At 51.7% G+C, this 10879-nt stretch overlaps 1 protein-coding gene across 3 annotated transcripts in view; it reads left to right on the top strand.

Annotated features, from left to right (window-relative positions):
• The first annotated feature begins 1723 nt into the window (after positions 1-1723).
• SOX6 (SRY-box transcription factor 6) overlaps positions 1724-10879 on the top strand; it is a 789572-nt gene continuing 780416 nt past the window's right edge. For 2 of the 3 annotated variants that reach the window (XM_078681026.1, XM_078681027.1), the window contains exon 1: positions 1724-3310. The gene's annotated coding sequence lies outside the window, so the exon portion shown is untranslated. The remainder of the gene's footprint in view (positions 3311-10879) is intronic. The other variant, XM_078681029.1, reaches the window with a different exon arrangement.

The raw sequence follows: 10879 nt of genomic DNA, 5'->3' as shown, positions 1-10879 counted from the left end.
TACCTCAGCTGTCAATGGTCCCTTTCCGACTGTATTCTCTGCCCCTTTCTATCTCAACTGTCTATGATCCCTCTCAGACTGTACTCTGCCCCTTTCTACCTCAGCTGTCTCTGATCCCTCATAGACTGTACTCTGTCCCTTTCTACCTCAGCTGTCTCTGATCCCTGTCAGACTGTATTCTCTGCCCCTTTCTACCTCAACTGTCTATGATACCTCTCATACTGTACTCTGCCCCTTTCTACCTCAGCTGTGTCTGATCCTTCACAGACTGCGTTCTGCCCCTTTCTACCTCAGCCTCTCTGATCACTCTCAGACTGCACTCTGCCCCTTTGTCCCTCACCTGTCTCTGATCCCTTTCAGACTGTGTGTTCTTCCCCTTTCTACGTCATGTGTACGTCAGCTGTTTCTGATCCCTTTCAGACCGTGTGCTCTGCCCCTTTCTACCTCAACTGTCTATGATCCCTCTCAGACTGTACTCTGCCCCTTTCTACCTCAGCTGTCTCTGATCCCTCTCAGACTGTGCTCTGTCCCTTTCTACCTCAGCTGTCTCTGATCCCTCTCAGACTGTGCTCTGTCCCTTTCTACCTCAGCTGTCAATGATCCCTTTCCGACTGCATTCTCTGCCCCTTTCTATCTCAACTGTCTATGATCCCTCTCAGACTGTACTCTGCCCCTTTCTACCTCAGCTGTCTCTGATCCTTGTCAGACTGTATTCTCTGCCCCTTTCTACCTCAACTGTCTATGATCCCTCTCATACTGTACTCTGCCCCTTTCTACCTCAGCTGTGTCTGATCCTTCACAGACTGCGTTCTGCCCCTTTCTACCTCAGCCTCTCTGGTCACTCTCAGACTGCACTCTGCCCCTTTGTCCCTCACCTGTCTCTGATCCCTTTCAGACTGTGTGTTCTTCCCCTTTCTACGTCATGTGTACGTCAGCTGTTTCTGATCCCCCTCAGACTGTATGATCTGCTTCTTTCAACCTCAACTGTCTCTGATCCCTCTCGAACTGTACTCTGTCCCTTTCTACCTTAGCCTTTCTGATCCCACATAGACTGCTCTCTGTCCCTTTCTGCCTCAGCTGTCTCTGATACCTGTCAGACTGTACTCTGTCCCTATCTACCTCAGCTGTCTCTGATCCCTCTCTGACTGTACTCTGTCTCTTTCTACTTCAGCTATCTCTGACTGTACTCTGTCCCTTTCTACTTCGGCTGTCTCTGATCCCTCTCGGACTGTACTCTGCCCCTTTGTACCTTAGCTGTCTATGATCCCTCTCAGACTGTACTCTGTCCCTTTCTATTTCGGCTGTCTCTGATCCCTCGGGCGGCCCTCGGCCCCTTCTAGCTGAGCTCTCTGACCCCTTCATGTGCCTCTCTTGCCCCTCATGAGCTCCCTCTTGCTCTGCGCCCGGTTCTTCCCTCAGCGCCTCCTCGCTCTTCCATCCCGCTCCGTCTGTCCCCTGCCTCCTGACTCCAGGATCACGGTCTCTGCCCCGGTTCTGCCCCCTTATCCTGCCCGTCGGTGCCCTGTCTGCACTGCTCCTCCTGTCCTCTGCCTGCTCAGCTCGTCCTGCCTGCTCCCTCCGAAGGGTTCCCTTCTCCCGGGTCCGCTGCTTCCTCCCATACCCCCTCACCCTCCCCTTCCCGGTGCCTCTCCTCCCCTGTGTAGTTTTGGAGGCGAGCCCTGCCTCCTTCCACACATCACTGCCTCGGCCACTCACTTTCTGATGGTGCACGACGGGAAATGCTTTGAATACTTACGACATGGCCGCTCACAGTGATTGCCAAGGCTGACAGCAGTAGCCCTCTCCCGCAGACGCCCCCTCCCAAAACAAACAAAAACACGCAAACAATGAGCCGGCGCTGAACGGTCCCGCCGGCAGCAGCCCCCGGCGGACTCGGCGTGCCCCCCATGGCCAGGGGGGAGGCAGGAGGCTTGACTTTCATTTTCTCCCCCGAATCCTCCTGAGTGACTTGTGTCGTCCATGAGAACCGCTGCCGGGCTCTGCAAGAGGAGCGCCGGCTCTGGGAGCAGGAGGGACGCCGCCGAGGTAATGGGGGCGCTGATGCTACCTGTTGTGCCGTGTTTGTTTGGTGTTGTCCTGCGCCCGTCGCTGTGCGTCTGTGTGTGTGCTCCGCCGCCGGGGTCCCTCGGAAGAAGTCTCCTTGTGGTTCAGCGCTGCCCACGCGGTGCCTCGCCAGGTCGTGCCTCCGGGGGGATCTCGGTGCCCTGCTGCCTCCACGCGTCCCTACGAGCATAGGGAGGCTTCACCTCACCCTGCTGGGTGTGTACGTCTCTAACCCGCGCACAGAGCACCCATGTGCTTGCTGTGTGTGCCAGTCAGTTGCAGGGGTACCCACTGCTGCGAGGGCACACAGACCTGCAGCCAACAGACGGGCACGGGGGAGAAAAGAGAGAGCGAGATAGAGAGAGAGAGAGAGATATACGAGTCCCAATAGCCTGAAAGGTAGTAATGGCCCATTCGCACCGTTAGGGAACATACAAGAAGGAGAATTTCCACGAATTGTATCGCCGGTTTACAATTGCATTTAGCAATATGTGATCAAGTGGAAAAAAAAAGTTTGTAAAATTCTAATACGCTTGCCTAAAATGAAAAACGTACTCTAAATACTGATAGTTATCTTGTATTTGGTGATTTCTAATGCGGATTTGTTTTAGTTATCGTATATATTATTAATTTACTAATCACAATAAGCGAAAGTGAAAGTTCAAGAAAAAGGGAAATGTACTCTTGGGCGTAGGGGGACTCTCTTGAATGTTACGTGGTCTTCCCCCAGTTCGCGGAACTGTGTTTCCTTGAAAGTTTATGACACATCTCTTAAATACAGCATGTTTTGGAAGTGAAGAAAACATTCTTTGTTGTAATTCTCAAGACGGCCACCGGAGGGCGCGCGAGCGAAGATTTGCGAGCTCCTGTGCCATCCTTATCTCTCGAGGCTGAGCTTTGAAATAAAGTTGTTCTGCAAACTTTGAAAGTGACCCCGCATCTCTGATTTGTGGCGATAAACAATGCGCGCTTAGAGCGGCTCTTGCCGAGACCCAGGACTGGGGATCCCGCGGCGGCCCAGGCGGGAGGCGGCTCTTGGTACGGGCTCTTCCGGGGATCCCTGCGTGCTGTCTTTGCCTGCGGGGGTCAGGCCGGCTGACCTCATAAGAATGCACGAGCCATAAATTCAAAGAAATCCCAAGGCAGCCGGGGCTGAGCCACAAGGAGACAATACCTAACCTGGACAAAACGGGCTTTCCGCCTGCTGGCCGAGCGCGAGCCGGGGACACTGACCAACCATAGAAAAGTAAGTTCGAACTTTACTTACATTTAAGAACTGTACTTTTTTTTTTTTTAATATCCCATGTCCTGAATGCACAACCTATCTGTACACAATATGTGTCCTGTTATCTATTAGTGGAGTTCATGTTAAACAAATACATATTTCCATTGACTTCAAATATACTTTCTCTCCACGAAAAACCTATTTCTAAATTTAAAAGATACACATTGTTTGACCGAGACCTGGAATGGGAATGAAAGCGGAGTGCGTGTTTACTGGTGCACAGCAGCGCAGGACATACTTGTCTAATCGTTTAATGCCTGTGTAAATCGTGTTTACACTTGTGGCATGTATCCCCAGTTTATGATGACGCCGGGTACCCGTGGGAAAGCAGGCGGGTGTTGTAATTTATTAATACGAATCTAGCTCGTTTACTCACTTTTGGGCTTTTAAAAAAATATTACTTTGTAGGTGCGTGTGTTTGTCTGAGGGTCTTGCACGTGGCCAAAGTCACCGGAGATGGGCAGTGGCGTGGAGTGTGCGTGGTGGAGTGTGTGTGGGGTGGGGGGCACGGCCGTCGCGCTGCCACAGGCGCATGCATATTTAGAATGCAGATGCCAGGGGCAGTGCACCCGCCCGGAGCGAGAGAGAGGGGAATTCTCTACCCCAGGGTCACGTTAGAACTGAACTTACTTTCACTAATAAAGTGTCCTGGTGCACTGCAAGACTGCACGTTGCGCTATAAAAGAGCAACACTGTCATTGGAATATTCATGACAATAAAAATGGCAGTAGAGTAAAAGGAATTCTTTTTGTATTTTTTTTCTTCTGGTGCCGCTCTCTGACACGAACGTCTAAGTAGCATTATTTGCAGGATGTTATAAACAAGGGGATGCCACCATGCGCCCCACGCTCACCTTTTTAAAATTCTTTCGTGTTCTATAAAAGTCTGCACTTTATTTGTACTTGTCCAGAGCTGTGGAGACGGTCCCCGAGCGACAGGTGGTCCGGAGACATGGGGCTCTTCTTCCTGCGCATCGATCAGAGATGTTTGGACTGCTTCGATCGGCTTTGTTTCCAGGGCCCGAAGGACAGAGACCCGGGGTCAGCGGTGCAGAGGGGCTGGGCAGACAAGGACTGTTGTGTCTGGGTGGGAACACAGTCGGCCTGTGGCCGGGAGATTACCCCCTGTGCAGGGTGTGGCCTCCGTAGACACAGGGCCCTCGGAAGAGCGGTCCTGGGCCGGGCCGATAAGGACAGCTCCAGGCCGAGCCCCGGGAGTGCAGTGCCACCGCCGGTTCCTGCCGACAGCCCACTCCCTGCAGGGGCAGCTCCTGTCTGTGAATACCTGCTCCAGTATCGATCTCACGCGTTATTAACGGGCGTGCCTCCCCCCCACTAAGGCGCTATGGACTCGTGGCATTGAGGCATGCAGCGCTGTATCTCATTCCTCAAACTGCCAGGGCTTGAGCAGACCCTTCTGTAACGAAAACTTACCAGTGCACGGTGGTATATTGCAGCGCTTCAAATTGAAGACAACATTATTTAAAAAATAAAATTAAAAAATCAATACGCTTATGGAGTGGCCTAATTGCCCCCCCCCCCCGCATGTAGGAAATTAATTTTGAACAGCTTGTCAGAAATATTTATTTTTAATTATTATGTAAGTGCTAATACATTAAAAAAAAACACTGCATGCAATGGCAGCATATGCGTCTGTATAATTTTCATTCTTTGTCTCTGTGTGTGGGCAACTGTCTGTGTATTCATGTTATATATATATATATATATATATATATATATATATATATATATATATATATTGTTTACACAGAAATGATGTATGTGCGCTGTACACATGCATGTGTCGCTGTCAAATGGATAGACAGGCAGATGGAGAAGGTAGACAACTCAGTTATCTACACTGGTACACATAAACACACACAGACCCTTAAATAAATATACACATAGCTACATAAATCTGCAGTCACGCAGGTATACCACTGCCACGGTTTCTAGCGATGTCCCTATTTTTGTTTTGCCCCTTTCCCGGTGTCAATGACATTATTGATGATAGATATATGTTTAATATAGCCCCAGGCACAGTGACAACATATGCTTCTCTGGCCCACCCTCTGAGCCTTCAGTGTCACCCCCTTCTTCGCATGTGTCGCGCGCTGGCCATTCTCACACCTCAGCGAACGCACGCACGCACGCGAGCAGGGACGCACTCGCCCGCACGCGGTCGCACATTCGAACAGTCTGACGTTATGTTCAGAATAAAGTCGGTTACAAAGGAAGCTTTCCAAGAAAGTGATGAGCCGGGCCGCGGTGGGCGCGCGCGCTCCCGGCACCTGGCGGGGCGGCCCCGCGCTCGCAGCCCGCGCCCGGCGCGAGCCCATAACTTTGTTTCTTATAATACATTCTTGTGCTCAGGGAGCGAGGCTGCTGGTAAAACAATCCCCCGGCCGGGCCTGTGTTGCGAGAGCTGATCCCCTAATGGCATTTTGTTTTGAACAGTTGCTGTAGTCGCAGTTCCCTCATAAGGCAAGGTGGCACTGGGTCTGCAGGGGGCCCAAATGCCACATGTATAATTAGACTGCCAATTCAGCACATTGTATCCACGGCTAAACAGGGCCCTGCCGCTGCGCCGGGCCTCTCAATAGGCCGCATTCAGGGCCAGCCAACTCACCGACTCCATTCCTGGAGTCACTTTTAGAGCAGGGGGGGGAGACAATGCAGCCTGCGCCCCTCTTTCCAGTACAGCGCCGTGGACACGCACAGCGCGCTTCCTGCCTCAGCCATTGCCTGCCTCAGCCATTGTGCGTGAAGAGCGCTCACAAGAACGTGCATCTGCCCCCTGCCCTGTATCCCCACCTGCGCCCTTACCTACATGCCGAGGGGCAGACATGGCGCCCGTGGCCTGGTGCTGCTGTGCACCTGTCTCTGCTGCTGAGGGGTGGACTGGCCTGCCAGGCGGACAGTGCACCTGAGGGTCTGGTGGGCGGGACAGGGCAGTGTTACTGACTCAGTCCCAGCCCAGTGCACTCTCAAGGCAGCCCTTTGTGGACAATCTGCATTGGGATTGGAAACATTGCTGCTTTCTGTGGATTCCGGCCCTCCGCACACATGGGAAGGGCACACAGTGAGAGGTTATCAACATAAGTTTACTTTCCTTTTATAAGTAGTCTGGCTTCTTCTTGTTGAGCCGATGGCACGAGACTTAACCGTACAATACTACCCCCCACCCTCCCTGCGTTTCCCTCCCTCACCGGCCTAAGAAACAGACGTAGCACAGTGCCTAGAAATGTTGGATGCGCACCCTCTTCCCCTGTACCTCTGCACATGCCCCATTGATAGCACACACAGAAGGCCCGAGCGCGCTTTACTGTGCTTGTCACTGCCTCAAGGAGCGGGAGCTGACTGAGTCCATTGGCGTAGATAGAACAGAGAAGGAAATTGCTGACCGCCCCCTCCACCCCCCAGCTGCTGTTTGAATAGTAAAATCAATTCTCAGGGTTGAATGGGCTATTCAGCCCTCTGGGCTCCGGTGCCACTGCACCTGCTGCACCCCTGGCTGAATGTCTCCGGTGCAGCCGCCTGATCCGACGGATGGATTCCTGCGGACGTCTCGAGTCGGCTCTCACTGGATGGGTCTCGCCCACATAAGCCATTTACAATATATGTTGGAGCCAGGGGTGATCTTTAGAGAAGAGGGGGCAAAGCCTAGAGGCGGTGTTGGCACCCCTGGGAGGGGAGGGGACAGCACCACGTGAATATACAAATATGCAAGAGTTTATCCAAAACTTAGTTGCAGCTCTGATTCACACCAATACCAGTGTTTCTCCCCTCCTGCTAGTAAGAATGACACATTTCACATTTTTGTAAGTTCTGGGAGTACTGTGAAGTGTGCAGACTACAGACCCCCGGAACCGAGGAGTGAACTGCTAAACACGAGGAAGAGCGGCCACCCAGACACATTGCAAAGGGGCGTGTTAGTGTGTTAATGCCCTGGTAAACGATGCCATGCGTGCCTGATAATGAGTCACTTGCATTACTGCCATAGCAAATACTGTAGGGCCCGCTTAATACCCTGTTACCTGCATTACTGCCAAGAGAAACGCTGGCATGTCAGCTTGATCATTGCGTGCATGTCGTACATGGCATCCTGTCTGATTAGCAACATGTTACATGAATTGCTGCTGTAGTAAATGCTGCCATGCATGCTTGGTTGTGCATACTTGCTTCAGTGCTGCAATAAATGCTGCCATGCATGCGTGGTAGTGAAGTACCTGCTTCAATGCTGTAGTAAAAGCTGCATGCATGGCCTGTTGTGCACCCCCTGCTTCAGTGCTGCAATAAATGCTGCCATGCATGCAGTGCACTACCTGCTTCAGTGCTGCAGTAAATGCTGCCATGCATGCCTGTCAGTGCAGTACCTGCTTCACTACGACAGTAAATGGCATGCTTCATCATGGGTGGGGCCCCACACCTTGCTAGGTAAATCCCACCTTGCTGGATTCAATCTTTCTTAGGGGTTTTCACATTAGTACAAGCTGGATTATTGCAGGGACCCTGATAAGTAGCAAAATTATTTAGATGGATACCCAAGGGGATATATTTTTTAGGGTGCTCCAGATATTATTAAAAACATGTGTATCGGGTATCGGATGAGGTTCAATGGGTCATCTATCCGATTACTGCAAATCATCAGCGATTTCCCCCAAATATTTAGGATTTCTATAGGTTCTCTAAAACCCATCTTAAAAAAAGGAAGGTATGACCAGGTTGAATACCTTTTTCTGTCTTCACTGTGGTTTTATTATCCTGTAATAAATGCACTCATACATGCCTGGTAGTGCAGTACCTGTTTCAGTGCTGTAGTAAATGCTTCCATGCATGGCTGGTAATACTGGAGTGCTTGCTTGGGAAGGTATTACCTGCGTTACTGTTACAGTGAATGATTGCATGCATAGCTAATGCTTTACCTGCATTACTGCCACGGCAAATACTGCCAGGCATGCACCATAAAGCGTGCCCCGAATTACTGCTCTCGCAAACGTTTGCACGTTAACTTTATAAGGCATTGCATAGATCGCTGCTGGTACATTCTGGCGTGCATATATAAATCTGGATATAGTCTGATGTGCACTTCATAGGGAAGTGCCCGGAGCATGTATTTGCCTGACGTGGAACAGAGAAGTTCACATATGTTCGCCTCAGAGCGCGTTTAAGGAACAACTGCTCCGAGTCCGAGACTGGCGCTACTGTCTGCCTTTCCACCGGGTCTGCAGGTCAGGGGAGCTGCCACGCCATCTCAGGCCGATTGACTCGAAGAGATTTAGTGGTTTCCTGTCGAACACAGGCCTCCCCGGCCATACAATGCGCGCCTGTGAGCGCGAGGCGCGCGCCAGCGCGGGGCGCGCGGTGACGCAGAGGGAGACTGGGAGAGCGGCAGAGGCGCAGAGGGGGAGAGACTGAGGGGCAAAGGGGAAGCAGGAAGGACAGGGGAGAGAGACAGACTCAGGGGCAGAGGGAGACTGGGAGAGCGGCTGAGGCGCAGAGGGGGTGAGACTAACTTAGGGGCAAAGGGGAAGCAGCAAGAATGGGGGGGGGGGGGCACTGAGAAGCGGGAGGGATAGAGGTGGAGAGTAGGGGAGAGGGACAGGCTCAGGGGCAAAAGGGTAACAGTGAGAATTGGAGGGCCCTGCTCGACGATAACAGTCGTGACACTTCACACTTTTACACTGTGTCACTTCACGGCATAATCTACATTGTCTTTTTATATTTTTATACGTGGCGCCCTTTTATGATATTGCTTTTTGTAAAAGATTTTAGGTAATCACACAATAAAGATTGTTTTAACTAACTTACTGAGAGGCAGGAAAGAGACAGGGGAAAGGGGGAATAGGGGCACCGAGAAGGAGTGAGAATTGGACATGGTCACTGAGGGGACACAGATGAAGATGAGGGGCGAGGACAAGCTCAGGAGCAACAGGAGAAAAGGGGAGAATGGGGCACTGAGAGGCAGAGGGAGAATTGGGAGTCACGGAAGGGTAGAGAGGGTACAAGGGCAGAAAATATTAAATAGCACATTATAAGGGGATGTGTTTCTCAGTGGAGCTGGGTGCATTGATAAGTGCAAACGCCAGAGTAGGGGAAGGGAGGGGCACATTGTAAGGGATTCAGAGAGGGGCATGAAAGCCTCCATCTTGTAAGGTGTAGCTGTGGTGAGAATGCGGGGTAACCTAAGGACATAGGATGCAATAGAGGGGGAGGGAAGTGGACACAACGGGTGGAGTAGAGAAATGAGAGAGGTAGCATTGTAATGACAGAGTAACAGAATGGGGAGAAGGAAGCGAGCACTGGAAGGTGTAGAGCAAGGGAGGTGAGAGTGGGTGTACTGTACGGGGTAGAGTACGGGGAACAGGGGTTGCAGAGTAGGAACAGGGGACTGCGGGGTGTTTGGGGAAGGGATAGAACATCACATCATATGGAGTGCAAGAAGGGTGATGGGAGACGAAGGGGACAGAAAAGAAGAGGATGAAAGGAGTGAGGCATCGCCCATTGAGCTAAGGAGGAGAGATGCGGCAGGTGGAAGGGAGCAGGCTCAGTAGCAGCTCTCGAGGAGAGGGGAGGGGGAAGGGTGGGCTTGGACCGAGGGAATGGACAGGTGAGGTTGGCAGAAGTGATGGAGGGACAGGAAAGCAGGAGGTGGAAAAATCAGATCTCCACCAGCCAAGGGAAGGAAGTCCAGGGGAGCACCAGTGGGATCAGTAGAGGGGAGGGAGCGGCGCAGCGCTCTATCACGGCCAGGGCCAGAGTCTTTCTACTCTTTCCATCACTCTCACCCTCACGCAGCCATGTCACCCCAGCTTCACTTACAGTGTGTTACTGGTGTTAGTGTGTTCCATAATAATGGGATTACCTCGCCTAGAGGCTTAGCTGGGGCATCCCGGATCAGTTTATCCCCGAGTAAAATGCGTGATCTTGGTTGAAACAGTTAGTCATCAGAGGCTGATGAGGCGCATCTGCAGCCCGTGGGTGATGGAAACACCAAATCTGAAATGCACCTGGGACCAAAGTATCGAGATTGGCGATGCAGCCACGTGGCGAGTGTGCACCAGGCAGTGTCTGGAGAGCATTACTGTTGTCCGAGCAGACGTGTGATCCCACAGAGAGAGAGAAAGAGGAGTGACAGGCCAAAGAGCATGAAAAACATAAGAGGGAAAGAGAGAGAGGCGGTCTGTGTGTATGTGATAGAGAGAAATAGAATGAGGGAATAAGAGTGAGCGGCCCGAGGAGGTGAGAGAGAGGTGGAGAGAGGGAAAGAGAAGAGACAGAGAGAAGTGGCGACTGAGGGAGAAAGTCAGAGGGAAAGAGAGAGAGAGGGGGGTAGTGGAGAAACAGAGTGGTGGAAGAGAGAAAAGGAGAGCCAACGTGAGAGGAAACAGATGGAACAAAAGAAAGAGGTAGAGAGTGAGGAAGAGAAAGAGGGAACGAGAAGAAAATGAGAGAGAGAAAATCTGGAAGAAACGGAGTGAGAGCTCGAGAGCTCGGAGGGCGGGGAGAGCGGCTTGTAACCTACGATATG

This window comes from Lissotriton helveticus, chromosome 3_1 (assembly GCF_964261635.1).
Source record: "Lissotriton helveticus chromosome 3_1, aLisHel1.1, whole genome shotgun sequence".
NCBI lineage: Eukaryota > Metazoa > Chordata > Amphibia > Caudata > Salamandridae > Lissotriton > Lissotriton helveticus.
Note: the sequence above shows the minus strand (reverse complement) of the source record. Positions and strands in the feature narration are given on the sequence as shown.